This window comes from Mirounga leonina, unplaced genomic scaffold (assembly GCF_011800145.1).
Source record: "Mirounga leonina isolate KUSES-001 unplaced genomic scaffold, KU_Mleo_1.0 Mir_101608, whole genome shotgun sequence".
Classification (NCBI taxonomy): Eukaryota; Metazoa; Chordata; class Mammalia; order Carnivora; family Phocidae; genus Mirounga; species Mirounga leonina.
The window spans coordinates 1,290,360-1,309,964 of record NW_023270163.1 but is presented as its reverse complement, the minus strand read 5'-3'; positions in this window follow the sequence as shown (position 1 = coordinate 1,309,964).

Sequence of the window (19,605 nt, the reverse complement as noted above, 5' to 3'; positions counted from 1 at the left end):
GATGTGTGCCCAACAGCGTGTTTTCATCTACAATTTCATAAGGACTTTTAATATGCCATTACCATGCTTGCATTCATCCATGGATTAAAGGGCTCCTAATGCATACTGACAGGATAAAGACGCAAAGGCTGCAAAGAAAGTGTTTTAGTTTATCCTGTCAATAAAGTATGGATTAAGGAATCTTAAGTAGACACTTATGGGAGGAACCGGAAAGCTCTATCCATGATCTGGGGATAATAGGTCATTGGGATGATGCCTTTTATTCAGTGTGGTGATGCTTTGAAGATGTTTCAAGGTTTCTGCAGTTGTCAATGGCAAGAGTACCTGCCACCATCTCAAAGCTTGCTGTAGCATATTGGCTATCTCATACTCTTCTGCCGAAAGGTATAAATGTTTGACATTTTTTAAAAAGTAATATCAATGTGTGTGGTTATTTGGAGGTTTTAACTGTAAGTGAATGACAGTAACAAATCCTTGGTTAAGGCCAATCTATTTTCCTTAACTGAAGTCATTGTGCCTACATTATACAGTGTATACTGTTTTGCACCTGTCTCTCATTAGTTCTAGTTGTACATTTTATGATAATGTAGTTAGGCATAAGTTTTGAGTTGAGAACAAGAGCAGTTAAGATACTGTACATTTTGTTGGCTTCAACTATAACCTTGATGTTAGTTTAACCCCTTGAGGAATGATCTATATGTCAGTGCAGCATCTTTGGTAGAATTTGATTCAAATCTAGAAAATCCAAGAAGAGCTCACGTCTAATGTGGTCTGACACATCATGGGCTTCTTGGCATTGTATCATGTGCTTGGACTCTGTTAGAATGATTACAAAGAAGATTAGATCGTATGAAATTAGTGAAGGGGCTGAGATAATATATTATGTCCGTGTAATATAAATCAAGTTTTAAATTATTTTTTTATGAAATCAATAAAAATGATTCAATTCTTTAAAATTAAATCTTTGTATAATTTTATGAGAAAGCAGCTATTAAAATACAGTGATTCAAGTCTATAAGGCAATTTATGTTCTATATTTAGTTTTCCATTCTGAAAAATAAACTGAATAAATATATTAATTAGCAAATCATTTAAGACCAGCTTTCTTTTGTTGCTTTTTTAAAGCATTTTTGTTTCTTTAAGCCATAAGGATGCATAAATTATACAGGGCATGGCCTCATGAGTAACGTCAGCAGGTTTTGCGGAAATAACAACACATCTAGAAATGTATGGCAGTAATAGTAATCTATAATATCTTTTGCATGATTTGTACATTGACACTGTATGAAATGAGCACAGTGAGTTGTTTTTTTTTTGTTTTTTTTTTTGTTATTGTTGTCGCATCCAAAGAGCTGGGGAGAAAATATATTAAGAATGTATTTATAATCACTATTTTGAAATAAAGTAAAGAAAACACATTGTATTGTTTTTACCCTGATTTAATTATTAGTATTTTAGGTTGGCTTATAAGATAAAAATCCAGTCATGCTATAAAAGCTAATGTAAATCATGGGAAGAAACTGTTTTAATGACTTTTGTTTGCTTTTAATAACATCAAGCTATCAGAGAGAATTTATTAAATGCCATTTTTATGAAAGTATTAATAAAATTGTTTGCTACAATGGTATTTCTGAAGCCACAGTTTGTTAAATGTATTTATCTTTCCATTATCTTTCAGAAGAAATAAAGCAGTAACCAAATTGATCTTTTCACCTAGATTTGAGGGTAAGATACAGAGCTTTAGAATACTGTTTGTATTAAATGTAATTGCTAAATCTCCGTTAAGAGATGCTTTCTTTTCAGACATCTTTGCAATCTGTGTTCCTTTCCACTGGCAGCCCATTCCCATTAACCAGTTGGGATCTGACATAACTGCAGATAAGCAAATATTAATATTCAATCTTGACTACTTAAATGCTTCTGCACATTTCCTTATGGGAAGAGATGTAAAGAGAGAGGGAAACAGAGAATATAAATGAAGAGTTTTGTGGTCTTAGGTCTTATACCTAGCTCTGCTGAAGAAGTGAACAGTATAGATAGCACATACAAGTGCTTTTGGACTAAATGTTTTACATATCACAGGATATATATCCCGTGATTGTATGACTCATTTTAGTTCTTCGTGAGTACTGAGCAGAGGGCTTTGGGCCCCGGCTACCCAGTTATGTAGACAAGTGGTATCAGATGAAGGTTTGGCTTCATTTCCAGTGCTCATTCAATTAGTCACTATGGTCAGATGGGCTGAACTAAAATATCCTGTTTGTGGCTTCACTTACCGGGAATAACTGGCAACAAATATCAAGTTCACCTGATGATTGTTAACCCTCAATTTTGTATTTGCTGGTTATCTGTCCTTTGTTAAATTAAAAGCAAACAGGAGGTTAAATGAATTTTAAATAACGTATTGGGACAAAATTGCCCTTAATCTAATTTTGAATTTTGTTTTGTGTTAGTTTCCACTGGTTGATAAGATTGCGTTTCAGAAGGGGAAATCCAGGAAGGCAAACTGTGTTATCTATCTTCTATGAAAGAGTAGGGCTTCTTAAATTTTGTAAAGATTACATTTAGCCTGTTGTTCCTAAGTCTACAGAGGGAAAATGAAGTGGGGCTATGAGACAACTGCTTAAATACTTTGAGCCAAATAAATGCTGTTGAGAATAAAAAGATTCGGATTTTTCATTAAATCCTAATAATTACCAGATCCATGGACTACATTACCCAGAACCAAGAAAGAATTACTCAGCCCTCCACCTTAGTTTGCTTTTGTAGACCCTGGCTAGATAGAAAGTCTAGTGATTTCATTAATATGTCAGAAATGAGAAATTACTTGTTTAACTTAAAAAGCTCATGAATAAGGTCTTCAGAGAAATTATGACTATGTAATGAAAAAATACAAAACATCACTTTCAAATTAGCTATAGGAAGGAAATAGTCTTCTAAAGTTTCTGAACAACACATTTCTCTTAGTTGGCACCTTACAGATACTAGATCATGTCCTGTGTTGCTGGTTACCAACCTGAGGAAGCCATGTTGTGCAATGGATACTGCTCATGGAAGTCTTTGAAAATCGTAAGCTCAGTTCTCCCGACTACGAATTGCAATGTGTATTTTCATTATTGTTTCATGTAAACTGAACCATTGTGGTAAAATTCTGGAGTTGATATTCAGTAATTTTAATGCTGTTTTCACTAATAAAAGTCTTTTCTTATAGGTCATATTTGTAGCCATTTAGTGTGTTTATTAGTGTGAAATTAGTCAAACTCAACATCAAGGAGAAATGCAAATAATTTGGGTTTGGTTTGGGCCGATGCAATTGTTTTTAATAGGCCAGGTCTAAAAGAAAAAACAAATAAAACGGAACAAGAGGAGGCCAGGTCCACCTACCTACCTCCCCCACCCCCCAACACACACACACAGGAGTACACACAAATAGTGAATTATGCACAAAGGGAATTACTTAGTTGATATAAACAAAATGTTTCTGCCTTGACTACCTAGATTTTCCAAATCAAAGTAGGTATTGGGGCCCCAGTGATAAATGTCCTGCTTTTTTCTTCACTTTAAATGGAAACCTGACCACCGTGTTCATACATACTAGAAATTTGGCCCAGTTACCTCCCAGGACTTCCTTGGATTTCAGTAATGTCCACTGTCTTGATATTTGGTTTTGATTTTCCTTGTTAACTTTATCATCATTATCATCCTTTCATCTGTAAGCGTATTTAAGGCACAGTGCTGTATGGAACTCCCAGGTAGCCAACCAAGGTACAAATCAATGCTGCAGCTACCTTTCACAACTATTATTCAGAGAACCATTTAGAGACATCTAGATCCAAAAAAATGAAGCCCAGGAAAGGATTTGATTAGACATTATTAGAACATGGAGGTTAAAAAGAAAGAAGATCAAGTAGGTTGCAAATTACTGATCAAAGAGCTCTGAACCTAAAATCAGGGAGGATAAGGGCAAAGGAGTATTCAGAGGGGGAAAAATGTTTATTTATCAAAAGAACTCAGAATCTGATTCCCAAACAAGAATCATGGCAACATAGGTCAAATCATAGACTTCTTTCTCCTTATTCTCTCTCTCCACTTTATTTCTTGTAAATAGACATGAAACCTGGGATGTAGCAACACAACGCTAGTAATTCGTATGTTTTCAAGGAATTCACTGTCAATTAAAACAACAGGTTACGTTTTCAGCTCCCATGGAATCGTGTCCGGGATGACTGACATCACGAACTGACTGATTGTCAGGGCCTCCTGGTAGAGGTCTAGCTGTAAAAAAAAAAAAAAAAAAAAAAAAAAAGGCAGTGCTGGTGCTTAATAAGAATAGGAAGTGAAATATGCGTAGTACATATAATGAATTTTGATAGGGAGCAAAAGAAATCGATACAAACATTTGGGTTCCTAATCCCATGGTAAAAAGCTGCTAAGCCTTTTGGTTTGTTTTCAGAAATTGTATTTCAATACAAATTACCAAGTGCACATTTCAAAAGCCATTTCCTGCGAGAACCCCCAGGAAGCCATGTCTTTGCCATGGGTCTCCTTGTTCCGTAGCAGGATGTGTCACATTTGCCAAGTCCTCCCTGCTGGAAATTCTTCTCTTCTGCTGCTATGAACAGCCAACATCATCTATGGCACAGCCTAGCTCAGGGAGATTTTTTTTTTTTTCACTGCTGTTTGGTCATTAGTGACGGGACACACGAAATAATCTAGGCTTCTATGTCCAAACATATATTTGCCATTGTAGTATTACCGCATCTAGAGAGCATTTCGATTGAATGTGTTTTCCACATTGCCATTTTTGTTTTTTATTTACCAGTTATCTTCCAGGCCACAACAGCTACTAGTTGTTTTATGCCTAGCTCTCCTTCAAAGTGGAAAGTAATTCCATCCTGGAAACTCACAGTTTATTTATAGAAAGAATCATCACACTTCTATCTGCTCATTTCCTTCTATAACTTCCAGAAATATAGAAAATTTAGTACAGTAAGTGATTGATTTAAAAGGAAGTCCTGCTGACACAAAAATAATTATAAGATGACAGAGTGAGTTATCGGGTGGGAAAGCCAACTTTAGGAAGATATTTCTTGTGTCTTAGATCTCTTTGCAGCGGAATCGAAGGGCAGCGCCTTAACTCCAGAGCTGGACTCCGAGAAATCAGCTTGCACTCGGGAGTCCCTGCAATAACTAAAGAAGTGGGCAGGTTTGCCATGTGTTGCCATAAACATGGCTGTTATTTTCTCCTTGCACTATTTCAGAAAATTGTCATTTGCTCAGGTTTGGCACAGCTGCTGAAATGCTGCTGTATCAATTCTCACCATGAAAATTCACAAAGCGTTTTGTAACTAAGCAGTCACACAGAAATGTGTATTGGAAACTGGATAAAACCATTAGGATTAAGAAGGGAACTAGCCTGTCCTTAGGAAAAGAGGGCTTCTCAGAGAACCAAAACACCGGCATTTTATTACACTTACATCAAGGTAGATCACCTTCCTTTGAACATGTCGGCTTTTTTGTAGGCTTTGATATGTGCGTTATGAGGGAAGTAGGACTCAGTTCCGGAACAGCATTTCCATTCTCTGCACAGTCATCCTGGTTGCTTAGATGCGGCCGCAGTGTAGAATGTGTGAGCACTAACTGGGTTATTTAATCTCAAACGCGTATCTGATTTCAGCTACTCATTTAACTATAAACGTATTGAAGAAGGCCAGTTGCTGACCTAACATAGACGATAGAACTAAATGGTCTTTATTCCATCTTAAAGGTTATCGGAACAGGGGTAAACCAAGAGCCTGTTGGTAAATAGTCACCTCCAACGTTTAAGAACCATCACAGGAAGATGGGAGTATACATACTCCTTGAATTTGCAAATCAGATCATTTCATCCTCATTCCTTTTCTTTTGGAAGAGCAACTAGGGCTAGAGAGGGAAGGTGACTTGCCCAAAGCCAAGTAACATATTAAGACCAATCTGGTCTACAACCTGTTTCTCCTGACTCACAGAATAATGCTATTTCCATTACACTGTTCTATTTGGAAGTTCCAAAGAGAATGAGGATCTGTGGGTGAGGCTGCAGGGAGACATTCCAATGTAGCATAAGGACATTTTCCATAAGGTTTTCTAGCAGCCCATAACTGGAATGAGCTAGATTTCAAAATACAGAGTTCTTTATCCGTACAAGTATCCAAAGTGAGAATGGTTTTGACAGGGAGGATAGATGTTATTCAAGAATGTATTTGAATGCAAGGTTGGACTAGTTGTTCTTGGAGAACACTTCTAAGATCCCAGGATTCTCTGGTTTATACACTAAAGTCATTGATCAAGCGAGTCAAAACTTTCAAATATCTATTTTGTCCCAAACATTCAAATCCTCGATCTATAATAGCTTAATTACTAATAGATGATATCCACTGGATATTAGAATAACAAATCAATAATCTCAAATACCAGTTAAACATTAAGCATCATTTTGGAAGAGACCTAAGTATCCTTCTAATTTTTAGTGTTTTCATTTTGTGTCAGCATTCCAAAAAGAATAGTCTCTGATGTTTAATTTTCTCACAAAGGAAAAAACAACTTCTTTGTACATTGCACTGAAGATGGCACTCTAGTAACAACCTCACGCTAGCAACAATAAGATGTGCTTATATTTATTATTCCAGTCCTACATTTTCAATTTTGAGGTTATTTCTTGAGCTTGGCAAATGGAACACAAAGGTTAGTTTATTGTTATATCATCTTCTCTAATTAGAGTTGGGTCTATTTTTTTATTATTTACCCTCAATTAGATAGAGTTGAAAATTATTCCAAAGAATTTTAATTCAGGTTATAGCTCAACAGACTATTAAGAATAGCAACCACAAATTATCTGAATTACAACAAAAAAAAATACTCTCATAAATACTTATTTGAATTTCACTCCATAGAGACAAAGTTTTCTTTAAAAAAAAAAAAAAAGGAAAGGAAGGGAAAAAAATAAAATCTTCAAACCTCGAGGGTTTTTGGTTGTTTATGGGGTGCTGTTCATTTTTAAAGATTCTGAATACATCCGAAATCACTCTGAAATGCAGTTGTGGGTTTTTCATTCAGTGCTATTAACTAGGGCCCCCTTCAAAGTAGCTGCTGTGCATTCGCTGACCCCTTTATTCGCAAAGAGTATTCCTTCAGGTACTAGTAAACAATTCATTCAGAATTAGCAGTTTTACACTTTGGAATCATACTTCACTTCTAAACAGTCATGGTGTTAAATGTATAAATAACCTCTGCCTAATTAATGTCTAAGTAGAAAAGAATAGAAGGGAATAAAAATATTTCGTTTGATTTGTTGCTGACATGTTACAAAGCACATTGACCCTCTGGCCTCTCCTCTTTCTTCCTGTCCATCACCCTGCCTGCTGCCTGGGCAGCCCCATAGCTCCTTGTTCAAACATCCTCTTCTGTGACAGTGGCCAAGTGCTCCCCACTCCCATTAAAACACCAATTCTGTTTGAGGTTTTTCTTTCTACCTGATTCACTTTCAAATACCAAATTTACATTGCAGCTAATTCACATGTACATGTATATGTTAATACTCTCAGGGGTATTTTAAGAGAGGATATGGAGGACGAGAGGAGGAGATCATGTTGATAGGACAAATGGTGGCATTTCAGGCCTGTGACCAACAGTGGACTGAGGCCTCTCTTTGTTTCCTTCAGTCGTATCACGTGTAAAGCTCGTGTAGCTCAGATCGATTGAAACTGGCGGACTGACTTAAACCTACTCTCCTAAAGACCCATGTATGTCCCCTAAGTGGCTTTCATTCATTTGACCTTGTTTATATTGGAGTGGGGAGAAGGGGGGCATCAGTTAGTCGAGGCTGTCCTGTGGAAAGGACATTTAAATTAAAGACCTAAAGGGTGAGTTCAAATTAATTAGTTGTTGAAGAGTGGGGTTGGGGCAGAGCATTTGAAACTGAGGGAGCAACATGGGCCAAGACCCCAATGTGGGAATTAGCTCATTATGTGGTGCCGGTGAGGTAGGCAGAGACTAGACCAGGGGTTGGCTGACTTATTGGGCAGAGGGCCAGATAACAGATACTAAAGTCTTTGTGGTCCACGTGGTCTTTGCTATAACGAGTCAACTCTGCAGCTGTAGCACGGAAGTAGCTGTAGATTATAAGTAAACAAACCAAACGGGTGGGGCTGTGTCTCAGTGAAATTTCATTGAGGAAACAGGTGGTGCGGATGGATTGGCCCACAAGCCACAGGGGCCAACCCCCAGGGTAAATTGTGAAAGGCCTGGGAGGAGTCTATCAGGTGCTTTGGGAAGTAAATGGAGGTTTATAAAGCATTGAGGTGACATGATTAGGTTTACCTAGGACAGACTACTACTGGCTGCTTTATTGAGGCTGACCTATTGTGAATGAAGACTCTGCGGGCCTTGCCCGTAGACTGGATATGTGAGTCAAGGGTGACAGGGGAGCCAAGGAAGATTCTCAGAGTCCTCTGCCCTGAGCAGCTGGGTTGAAGAAAATGCCACTCACTGAGATCGGGACCTCTAGGGGAGTTGGAAATGGCTGGAAGCCTTCAAGTTGTCGGGTAGGTGGGTGCCTTTGTCCAGAACAGAAGCTCTGAGGAGCAGCTTAGGCCAGACACAGAATTGACACTGAAGGTCACAGAAGGAGGTCACAGAATGAAAACACAAGGCCTACCAACGATTGCAGCTGGTTCGAGCTTCGGTTTTCAGTGCATCAATGGCATCGAAAGCACCTGAGGTGCTTGTTAAAATTCAGACCCTCAGACCCCTTCTGAACCAGAATACCTGTGGGAAGGGCCCAAGAATGTGCATTTTAAGCTTTCCAGGCTATTCTTCTTTACCTTAAATTGTGAGAATCTCTGCTGTTGAAGTAACTTGGAAGAGAAAGCACCTGCAGGAAAAAGAAATTGGGACCAGACGGCTAGAGGGAAAACCAGGAGGCTCTGGGGGCCTGGGAGCAAAGAGAAGAACGTTTCAAGAAGGAAGGGGTGACTGACCATGTCCAGTGTTGCTGAGAGACATCAGTATTGTCTGGTATCAGTCCCACTCGGACTGCATCCAAGACAGATGTCAGAACAACTGTGGGACTCCATGCCCTAACAGAACACAGAATTCACAGACGGACATGGTCTGAGAAATGAGACAAGAATCAAGACCAGAAGACTGGGTGAAGTGGCAGCAAAAGATCAGTGCAGAGAAGACTTCAGGATTCCAGAGGAAAGGTGTATGGAAACCACAAGGCCGGCAGCCAGGTCCCATCCAGGGCAGGAGGTCAAAGTGCGTACCTAGAGTCAGCCCCAGAGGGCATCAGGGGTGGGCTGTCATGGAAGGTCATGGAGGGTCACCAAACCCCAGCATTTCTGAGAGGCTTTATGCCCATTGGTGCTGCCCACCAAGGATGAGGAACAAATAAGGGAATCTTAGCCCTTCAGCTGTTTGCTGTGGGCTTTGACCTGGAGCAAATTGGGGCAGGAAAACTCCACCCCAACCCCCGCACCAGGGCAGCATTTCCTCAATAGAGTGTATTCTTTACATTCAAGTTAATGCACTTCCACTGAGTCCCTACTCTGTGTCTTCTCTGGGTTGAGTGCTGGAGGGTGCGGAATAGGGGGACCACATCCCAGCCCCCATTGAGACCACAGCCCTAGTAGAGGAGGCAGATATGAAAATGACTGATGACCCCACATCCTCGCTGCTGTAATATAAAGACAACGTGCTGTGCATGAACAGGTGTTCAACCATGGGGAGCAAAGAAGGTATCATTTGACCTTGCCTTTGGACGATAGATTGGATTTTGATAGGTGGAGAGGGAAGTCCCAGCTGAGAGCACAGTTTGTGTAAAGGCAGAGAGGGACAGGAGAGCCTGATGTTCTCAAGGTACTGGACGGTTCCTGAGGGCTATCTCTCACTGCTGACCTGCCACCCTTGCTCATACCACTTCCCCATACCTACTTCTTTCTAGCATTGTTTACTCTTTGCCTTCTCTCTCTTGAAAAGGCTCCCCTCTCTTTATTGCAGTTACTCCTTTCCCCCCCACATGCCATAATTATTTCCCCCAAATTCTCCAATAAATGAACATAAGAATGAGCAAATACTACATGCCAGGTGCTGAGGCATCTGCTTGGAAAGCCAAGGGAGAACAAGACCTCCTCCTTCCCCCAAAGATCTTGCAGCTCAGTTCATTCCAGCAACGTTTCCCTTAACACAGAAGTTTGGCATTGTTTGGGCAAAGATCTCAGTTTGTAGTGATACCACAGAATTAGACTCTGCCATGCGTTGGCCTGTATTTCTGGCTGTTTATCTCCAATCTGAATTAGAAAGGACTGAAGTCAAGGTGTTTTCTCAATCAAGTGCAAGAGTTTGTACTTCCTTCTAGCTCAGCAAAACCCTTGAGGAAGTTTGGGGTTATTGTTTTTGAAACCTTGAAAGCTGGGCAGGCAGTTGCATTACTCCTACTTCTATTGGTGGATTGTACGCTGCTGAGCTCAAACGAAGCTTTTGTTGCCGGGACTTGTGTTGTTCTAATTCTTTTTAGGCATCTCAGGGATGAAAGAATTGAATACTGCAGATTTTTAAAAAACAGCTCGAGACTATTCCATTCCAGGCAAAGTCTCTGCACCCTCCTAGCAATTTCCACATGAGGTCTTTATGTTTTCCAGTTTGCCCTCGCCGCTGCTTTCAGGCGATAGAGAGGGTGTCATTTCATTTTTCTCTTTGCCTCCCTTTCCTGTTTTTCCTCTCTCTCTAAGGAAGAGTCCGTTTTCATTTTCTTTTGTGTGTGCGTCTGCTCTGCATTTGAGGAAGGAGGGTCTTGGTGAGGTGTCACCTTTCTGTGAACAGAGCTCATACTTGGAGTGTGGCTCTGTTGTTCATCTTAGAAATAAAGCAACAGGCTGGGTGGTCTAGTCAGTTGCACTTGGCTCTCAATAATTAGAACCCTGTGGATGAAATATTAACAGAGTGAAGAGAAGGAGCCTATTCTCTCTAACTTGAAACTGAGTTTCCATTTCGGCCTCCATGGTACCAAAATAAAACTGGTATTAAAAAAAAGCCCCAAACCATTCTTATTAAGGAAAACTCACTACCCCACCCTTCTTCCCATGGTGCTTCTGTTCATAGGGGTGGTTGATTGTATCCCCTGGGAAGTGGATTTGGGGAGAAGTCTCTACAGATGATTCCCTAATCCATGGGGATACAGCAAAGAAAGGCAGGAACCCCAGTCTTGAACGCAACTTGGTAAGGAGGCAGCCTTGTTTAGGATCTCAGACTGTAATGACAAAGGGGGGAGGAGGCTCTGGATAAATTTGTTGAATCTCCATGGTTTCACTTTTCTGAAGGTCTATGTTTCTCTTTCTTTCTTTCTTTTCTTTCTTTTCTTTCTTTTCTTTCTTTTCTTTCTTTTCTTTCTTTTCTTTCTTTCCTTCTTTCTTTCTTCTTTCTTTCTCTATGTTGGAGGGAGAAGTAATAGCTATACTCTTTATCCTGTGACTTTGAAAAGAGTTGCTTCAATGTGAAAAGCATCTCATCATTTGTCATGTTATGGTCAGCCGGGCCTGTCCTCCCTTCTTTTTTTTTTTTTTTTAAAGATTTTATTTATTTATTTGAGAGAGAATGAGAGAGAGCACATGAGAGGGGGGAGGGTCAGAGGGAGAAGCAGACTCCCTGCCGAGCAGGGAGCCCGATGCGGGACTCGATCCTGGGACTCCAGGATCATGACCTGAGCCGAAGGCAGTCGCTTAACCGACTGAGCCACCCAGGTGCCCTGTCCTCCCTTCTTAACTTCCTTGTAGTTGTACTAATGGCAGCAATCGAGATTATTTTATAGTCATGATGATATCCTCCGTAGCAGCCCAGGATAGGGCCGCAAACTTTTTGGAGCAGGTAGAAAGATGAAACCTAATAGCATTTTCCAGCCTTAAACATCATTACCCACTTGCACAGCAAAAATAGAGACATTTCACAGGGCACTGAATTTAGTTTTTCCTCACAGGGGAAAGGTCAGAAAAGAGGAGCAAAATTAATTTGGAAAGAGACTGACTATAAATGAATTGAATTAAACAGAGTCAAAGGACTCATCATCCTGGAAAAGTTGAATAAAAATTTTAAAAGAGGACCTTTCCTGTGTTATGTTTTCATTCACAAAATGGCACTGGACTTTTTCTCCTCTCACCTTCCCCACTTCTGCCCTCAACTTCCATATAAATACACTCAACAACACTTCAGGCTTTTCTTTGTGACCTAATATGTTCAGACACCATTGCTTGTTTGTTTCAGTTTTCTTTTAGGTTTCACTATTGAACACATGCAGGCTGGCTCCAATCATCTGCCCAACAGAGATCTCCCCAAATGTGGGCCTAGAAGACAATGATAGAACACTCAAAAGGTCAAATGTGACTAACGCTTTTCTCCATCTGGTGATGTATCTGTTTTTGTTTTTTTTTTTTTCCTTCTTGCTGTCTCTCCATAGGAGTGCTGCTAAAAAACAAGTGATTAAGTACACTAAAGTGTCCAACTCAAGGGAATCCCAGCATATCAAAGAGGCTAATAACTTCTTGGCAAGTTCCCATGTGTGAGCAAAATAAACAATTATATTAGCACTGGTGGTTCAAGGTGGAAAAAAATATCAGCAACTTTAGAAAAGTCTGGTCTATTGGGATACTCTGCAAAGCATATATAGCTCTGGCACCAAGGATTCTAGAAACTCAGTGACATTGCTCTGTCAGACTATGTCTGTCTTTATGCCAGTAACATACTGTTTTAATTGTTGTAGCTTTGGAATATATTTTGAAGAAGGAATTGTGATGCTTCCAGCTTTGTTCTCCTTTCTCAAGATTGTTTTGGCATTTGGAGTGCTTTGTGGTGCTATATGAATTTTAGGATTGGTTTTTCTATTTCTGTAGAAAATGCCACTGAGATTTTGACAGGGATTGGATTAAATTCATAGATTGCTTTGAGTAGCATGGACAATTTTTTTTTTAAAGATCTTATTTATTTGAGACAGAGAGAATGAGAGACAGAGAGCATGAGAGGGAGGAGGGTCAGAGGGAGAAGCAGACTCCCCGCCGAGCAGGGAGCCCGATGCGGGACTCGATCCCGGGACTCCAGGATCATGACCTGAGCCGAAGGCAGTCGCTTAACCAACTGAGCCACCCAGGCGCCCTAGCATGGACAATTTTAAAATATTAATTCTTCCAATCAATGAACACAAGATATCTTTCCATTTCTTTGTGTCTTTTTAAATTTCTTTCATCAGTGTTTTGTCATTTTCATCATACAAGTCTTTTTATCTTCTTCTTCTTCTTTTTTATTTAAGTCTTTTTATCTTCTTGGCTAAGTTTACTCCTAAGTGTTTTATTCTTTTTGATGCTATTATAGATGGAATTGTTTTCCTAATTTCCTTTTCAAATAGTTCATCATTAATATATAGAAATGCGGATTTTTGTATGTTGATTTTGTATGCTGCAAACTTACTGAATTTGTTGATTAGTTCTAACATTTTTTGGTGGAGTCTTAAGGGTTTTCTATATATAAGATCATATAATCTGCAGAGACACTTTTCCTTCTTCCTTTCCTATTTGGATGCCTTTTCTTTCTTTTTAGTTGTTCTGGCTAGGACTTCCAGTACTATGTAGAATGGAAGTGGCCATAGTACGAGAGGGCATACTTTCCTTGTTCCTGAGCTTAGTGGAGAAATCTCAGCTTTTCACTATTGGATATGATATTAGCTGTGGACCTGTCATATATGGTTTTATTATGTTGAAGTGATTTCCTTCTATTCCTACTTTACTGAGAGTTTTTATCATGGAAGTTTGTTAAATTTAATCGAGTGCTTTTTCCACATCTATTGAGATGATCATGTGATTTTTATCCTTCATTCTTTTAATGTGGTTTATCACATTGATGCTCATATTTTAAGCCATCTTTGCATCCTTGGAATAAATTCCACTTGGTCATGGTGTATATGATCCTTTTAACATGCTGTTGCATTCAGTTTGCTAGTATTAACAAAGGAATTTTTTTTTAAAGATTTTTATTTATTTATTTGACAGAGAGAGAGATAGTGAGAACAGGAACACAAGCAGGGCGAGTGGGAGAGGGAGAAGCAGGCTTCCCGCCGAGGGGGGAGGCTGATGCGGGGCTCGATCCCAGGACTCTGGGATCATGACCTGAGCTGAAGGCAGTTGCTTAACTGACTGAGCCACCCCGGTGCCCCAACAAAGGAATTTTATTTAATTATTTTATTTTTTTTTTAAGATTTTATTTATTTATTTGTCAGAGAGAGAGACAGAGCACAAGCAGGGAGAGCAGCAGGCAGAGGGAGAAGCAGGCTCCCTGCTGAGCAGGGAGCCCGATGTGGGACTCGATCCCAGGACCCTGGGATCATGACCTGAGCTGAAGGCAGCAGCTTAACCAACTGAGCCACCCAGGCATCCCCCAACAAAGGAATTTTAAAGTGTTTAATTTAAAAAATATACAATGTTTATAAAAATTAAAAAGATTAACAATGAGGGATGCCTGGATGGCTCAGTTGGTTGAGCATCCAACTCTTGGTTTCAGCTCAGGTCATCATCTCAGGGTCATGGGAATCCCTCTCCCTTTGCCCCTCCCCCCACTCAAGCATGCACATGCATTCTCTCTCTCTCAAATAAATAAACAAATCTTTAAAAAAGAGAGATTGGGGTGCCTGGGTGGCTCAGTTGGTTAAGTGTCTGCCTTTGGCTCAGGTCATGATCCCAGGGTCCTGAGATCAAGCCCCGCATGGGGCTCCCTGCTCAGCGGGAAGCCTGTTTCTTCCTCTCCCTCTGCCTCTCTCCCCAACTCATGTGCTCACTCTCCTCTCTTTCTCTCTCTCTGTCTCTCTCAAATAAATAATAAATCTTTTAAAAAATAAAAAATAAAAATAAAAAAAGATGAACAATGAAACCGAAGTCTCTCTCTTATCTCTGACCCACAGAGTCTCCGAGGGTCAGGGATAAGAGGGCTAAGAAAGCTGAAAGAAACAGATGAGGATTGTGGTTCTTTGTTTTTTTTAATTTTATTTTTGTTTTTTTTTGTTTTTTTAATTTAATTTTATTATGTTATGTTAATCACCATACAATACATCATTAGTTTTTGATGTGGTGATCCACAATTCATTGTTTTCATATAACACCCAGTGCTCCATGCAGTACGTGCCCTCCTTAATACCCATCACTGGGCTAACCCATCCCCCCACCCCCTTCCCCTCTAAAACCCTCAGTTTGTTTCTCGAAGTCCATAGTCTCTCATGGTCCATCTCCCCCTCCAATTGCCCCCCTTCATTTTTCCCTTTCTTCTCCTAATGTCTTCCATGCTATTCCCTATGTTCCACAAATAAGTGAAACCATATGATAATTGACTTTCTCTGCTTGCCTTATTTCACTTAACATAATCTCCTCCAGTCCCATCCATTTTGATGTAAAAGTTGGGTATTCATCCTTTCTGATGGCTGAGTAACATTCCATTGTATATACGGACCACATCTTCTTTATCCATTCATCTGTTGAAGGGCATCTCGGCTCTTTCCACAGTTTGGCTATTGTGGACATTGCTGCTATGAACATTGGGGTGCATGTGGCCCTTCTTTTCACTACAACTGTGTCCTTGGGGTCAATACCCAGGAGTGCAATTGCTGAGTCATAGGGTAGCTCTATTTTTAACTTTTTGAGGAACCTCCACACTGCTTTCCAAAGTGGCTGTACCAACTTGCATTCCCACCAACAATGTAAGAGAGTTCCCCTTTCTCCACAACCTCTCCAACATTTGTTGTTTCTTGCCTTGTCAATTTTTGCCATTCTAACTGGTGTAAGGTGGTATCTCAGTGTTGTTTTGATTTGAATTTCCATGATGGCTAAAGATGATGAACATTTTTTCATGTGTCTGTTAGCCATTTGTATGTCTTCTTTGGAGAAGTGTCTGTTCATGTCGTCTGCCCATTTTTTGACTTGATTGTGGTTCTTACTCATCTATTAATTACCTCCTTGAACTCAGTTGGTCCTGTCCCCCTTTTCATTCTCAGCCTCCCAATCTGATGAGGGTATTAGTTTCTTTTATTTTTACCCTAAAAAGCTAGTTGCTTTTGTAGTTATCAATCAATGAAAAGCAATTCAGGCAATGGATAAAGACAAAACAAGACAAACAAAACCCAAGAGATGTATATGACCCAGAGCAACTCTTCCTGCCACCCAGAGCCTCACCCCCCACCCCCACCCCACAGTCAACTGCTGCTAGCAGTTTCTTGGATCTCTTTCCTGGACTTTTTTAGTCATATCCAGGCATATGTACATATTTTCTTTTATGTTTTCTTCCAGTGGAAGAATACAGAGGCCTCTATATAGGAAGAGGCAGAAAATCACAGCACTTAGTATATTGCAGTCTTAGGTAGCCAGACTTACCTGGGTTTACAGCAGGGTTCTGTCACATGCCAGCTGTTCAAACATGGCCACGCCACTTAACCTGTGTATCTCCAGTTCCTTATCTGTAATATTGGGGTGATAAAAGAGCCTTCCTCATAGGGTTTGATGTAAAAACTAAGTAAATTAATTAAAAAAAGGGCCAGTTCCAGTCATTCAGTAAGTAATCATTAAATGTGAGTTAGTCTACCCCTCCTTTATTTCTTTGCATCTAATGTATATAGAGCATCTTGTGCCATGAACAGCTTCCCTATCTACCACCATTCTTTATAATGCCCTTATATTATTTGAACCAAAATTTATTTGAACCAAAATTTATATAACCAGTCATCTACTGATGAACATTGAGGTAGTTTCCAGGTTTTTGCTGTTAAAAACATCACGGCAGGGAAATTCTTTGCACATACTACATTTGCACACACATGTGAATGTATTGTAAGGATAATTTTTGAGAAGAGGAATTGCTAGGTTTAAGTGGATATACTCTTAAAATGTTGATCTGTAATGCCTAATTGACTTCCAATAAGCTATACCAATTTATTGTCCCACCAACATTGTATGAGAGTGTTTCCCCACACCAACAAAAACCTTATGAACTATTAATTTTGTCTCATATATTTACCATTCCAATATGTGAAAAATAGTATCTCATTACTGTTTTAATTTGTATATCTTTAATTATGATTAAAGTTAAGCATCTTTTCCTATGTTTATAAGCTATTTATACTTCCTTTTATATTAACTGCCTATTTATGTTCTTGACAATTGAGTGGTTTTTAAAGCTGATTACCATTTAAAAATTATCTTAAATCAATCCTATTGTATGGAAGTTTCTAGAATTTTGATGCCAAATTAAAAAAAAAAAAAAACCTCTTGCATTACCCATTTTACAGAGGAGGAAACCAAGTCTCAAAGAATTTAAATTACATAATATTAGAGCTAGGTAATGACAGAGCTGGAATTTTAACACCTTGTTTTTCTTTTCTAATGGGAGCAGCTGCACTGCTTTTTAAACAATACCACTTTTCATCTTTGCTTTGCTAATATGTAAGTACAACCATAATTGTCTCCCTACCATACTCTTTGCTTCACTGTAAGGCAACCATTTGCTTCAGTATGTGGAATGTCCTATTGACTTGGCTTTCCCATAAACGTGTAGTGTTGATGAGTAAGTAATCCCACTGCAGTCACCACTAAATATTTCCAAGAAAAGCCTTTTCACAGAACACACTGGTTCTTAGAATAGCACCTCCAGCACCTCCAGACTAGTCCCACAAAGTTTATTTTGTTTCAGTGTTTCTTCATCTATCATGTCTTCTTGCAAAATTAATATGCTCACATTGTATTTCGTTTCTTGGTGTTCTGAAAATAACATATTAGGGAATAATAGGGTCAATGGAATTGTTTTTATTAAAATAGTATTTATTGGGATGTTAATTTCAGACTGATATGAATCTGTACAGGTCAGGCAAATCTGGAGGGAAAGCACTGAGGAAAGGAGATTTGTATATGGGGCAGGGTGCATAGGGGTGAGAACAAGATAGAATTTCCTTCCCTCAGTATTGGGACTAAGTACTTTGCATTCTCATCTGTAAGTAGAAGGAATACTGCTATTATTGGAGTGCTTACCGTGTTCTAGGCACCGTGCTAAGCTTTCACAGGCATTATCTCATTTAATTCTCACACCCTGTGAGATGAGTATCATTTTGTATATGAGAAAAATTTTGTTCAAGAAGTCTAAAGAGTACCCGAGGTCAAATAATCAGTAGTCAGTAGAGCCAAGACTGAAGCCCAGGACTTCTGACAGTAAGCTTCAAATGCGTTGCATTGTGTTATGTTGTCTCCAGATATAAAACATATGGCCTGAAGTTAGGTTATAAGAGAGATAGAAGACAAGACGCTGATCCATGTGTGAACAATTAGAGATGTCAGAAATGGAATTATTAGCCTCCAGTTTTAGTGAGTTCCTTCTAGAGAGTTGGATAGGACATTCATGCATCAGATAATGCCCTAGATCACTATTTTTCAAAATTGTTCCGTAGAACACTGATTCTTCAGGTTAAGGGGTCATTTTTAAAAATAGGTCCTATGATCAAATAATTTTGGAAAATGTTGATTTTATTAAAGTTAAACAGGTTTATTTGCTGCAGTACTTCTCAGGGTAATGTGCATTTTAACACTCCAAGACACATGATGGAGTGTTCTGTGTTTCCCAGTCTAACTTAACTTGCAATTCCCTTTTTAAAGGTCTCATGTGCCATGGAACACACTTTGGGAAATCTTGACTAATTGGAATTTCAAGTCCCTTTTTAATTCCAAATATATATATGATTTCATGATTCTGTTAGTGGCCATGAAGACCCAAGGGAAGGCTGCTATGTGTATGCATCCTTATCCTCTGTTCTTAGCTTAATTAATCTTTAAGTGTTGTACTGTATAAGTTCTTCCCTGAGCTCAAGGTGATATTTTCTGTAAAATTTTTGGCAGGATTATGGGTAGTTCAAACATTAGCTAGAAGATTGAAATGGATCATAGGTTCCCAAATCTAACTGCACATCAGATTCAACTAAGGTATTTGTAATAAATGTAAATTTCTGGACCTAATTCCCAGAAATTTTGGTTCTATATTTTGGGGGAAGGCTCTAGAAACTATTTTTAACAAGTGCTCCAATTGGTCTGAAGTATACATTTGGTCCATGGTGAACATTTGGAAAGAGCCTAAGATAAAGAGTGAAGAGAGGCTGTGGGGATGCTACAGAGAAGTTATCAAGCTTGTCCGTGTACCAGTTTCAAGAGTTCTACCCAAAACCTTGGAAACCAAAGGAGTGGGGCTTGTGAATGTCTCCTTATGAAACATTCTACAAACGAATCTAATGTTGCTGCGTTCTTAGGGACCACTGGTTTAAATGACTTCTAACCCAGCAATGATAGCCTTTGATTTTATGAATGTGACATGTCCTTACTACATGAAGAGAAACATGGTGTCCAGGATAAGGCCTGTTATAATCTTAACTTGGTGCCATGTTGATGAGATGAGAACTGGATAGGACGCTGTGCTCAGATATGACCATCACTCTTAGAGGAAGCAGAGACAAACTGGAACAAGGTCAGAGGGGAGGGACTGCCAATATGGACTGGATATATAACATAAGTAAGA